Genomic DNA, 2,073 nt, shown 5'->3' with positions numbered 1-2,073 from the left:
CTAAGATTTAGCTAGTTTAACATAAATTGATGTCAAGGTCACTGAGTGTCTCTATTCTATTGGGTGAGCAAATACTAACTGTTGATACAATTTGAGATAAAAAGTGGTACATGTGAGATACTGTCAAAAAGGTTGAAGAGGTAAAGTGTTTAAAGAAATCAGGAAAATGATTGTACTTTCTGTTGTCCCTGTTATTGTATCTTTTGTTTTGAGATATAATCTATATGTCCACTAAATTTGATGCTGCTAGATGATAAATAACACTAGTACGAAGTGAAGAATACTCCATTTGAGACATATTTCGCATCTAAGTTAGGCAATAACCATGATGAAATGACCAAAGTTGTGTTGCTATTATATACTCTTAAACTGTTTGAGTGCTTATCAGCAACTAAATGGCTTCATTTTCGCTTCAAATTTGTTCTGCATCTTGTTGAGGGTTGGGTTTCTTATGGAGGAAGACTGTGATAGGTTGATAGCAGATAGACAACTTTGTCAAATCTTATGACATGTATACTTGATTTTGCGTGTGGTCTGTTGTAGTTGGCTCTAAATTTATTTAATACAAGGCTATGTTGTTGTTATTTATTTTGCAAAAGAATATTGCATTTTCGGTTTATTTGCATATCTAAATTAGGCAATTAACTTAATGAAATTGTAGAAGATTGTGTGTATACTTTTGAACTGTTTAAATGGTGATCAACTATAAAATGGTTACATGATAGCGTCAGATCAGAAGTCAGGTTTGTTTTAATTTCAACAATTAAACAACTTAGTTTAGATATGGTATTTTATCAAACTATTGTATTGTAAAAATTATTTTTCTTTCACTGCATTTTAACAAGAATGTTATATTTGATTTCGTTTGTACATTCTCATACTATTTGTTAAAGTATTGTTTTCATTTGTTTTGATTTGTAGATGATTATGACACACCGATATTATATTCCGGAGGAGGAACGTGTTCCGGCCCATGTGTCGCAAGTGAACAACACAAAATATATATCAGTTGTCCTCAACAAATTGGATCCACAGCAAAAGCGTCAGTTGGAGGATATTTGTATAGGACATGTTGCAAGGTTACCGGAGCTGAAACTTTATGCTCAATTAATTCATGAAATGGTAAACAGATCGGTGGTATGCCGAAAGCAGTTTGAGGCTTGGTTCAAGGTGAACCAAAGGTTTGCATGATTTGGACTGCCGGAGTTCGCACTAATTACTGCTTGAAGTGCAATCCAGTGCCTAAAGGTGCCGAAGTTGACAAAATCCTAGAGAAAACCCGTCTACAAGATAAAATGTTTGCTAATATGGACCGAAAAACGTGTAGTGACTTGGAGAATTTTTTTTTGAAACGTGCCAACCGTAACGATCATTACAAGCTTGGGTTGGCACTAATTATTGAAGGGGCATTTAATTCAAGAGATCGAAATGTAGGAATAAATTCGACAACTCTTTCCATCGTTGATGACTTGGATTTTTTTAATGCCTACCCATGGGGGACAGTATGTTTTCAACTTCTCATCAAATCACTACTACGTGGATGGGGAAGAAAGGCGGACATGGTAAAAGTGAATGATTGTGATAGGATGACTTACACATTGTACGGATTCCCTCTTGTTGTCCAGGTATACATCTATTTTGGTTCATTTCAGTTCTTCTTATCGCTCATTGTTATTTATTTCCAAATATGGTTATTACTGTTACAAATGTCATGTAGATTTGGGCGTACGAGACAATTCCGGAGTTGGGAGCTCGATTCTCGAGTAAGACTTGTGACGATGTCTCGAGGATGTTGCAGTGGTCTGACACGAAACAACCTCATTCCTGAACATATTCAGATTTTTTTCAGAAGACAAATGTAGTCGATTTACATACTTAATTGCCTTACACTTCGCAATATATATTATTTCATTTCGCCTATTTTTCTTCTCCTGTAGGTGCACTTGTAGGTAACGCTGTGAGCAACTGCTGCGGAAGAATTGCAGTCGTACTTCGTTGATCTAGTTCCGTTGTAAGACGCAGCTGACCCCGTTCTAGATGGTCTTGTTGCTCAATCAATAGAAATACAAGTTT

This window comes from Olea europaea, unplaced genomic scaffold (assembly GCF_002742605.1).
Source record: "Olea europaea var. sylvestris unplaced genomic scaffold, O_europaea_v1 scaffold2329, whole genome shotgun sequence".
Lineage (NCBI taxonomy): Eukaryota > Viridiplantae > Streptophyta > Magnoliopsida > Lamiales > Oleaceae > Olea > Olea europaea.
The sequence above is the reverse complement of the archived record's forward strand: the minus strand, read 5'-3'. Positions refer to the sequence as shown.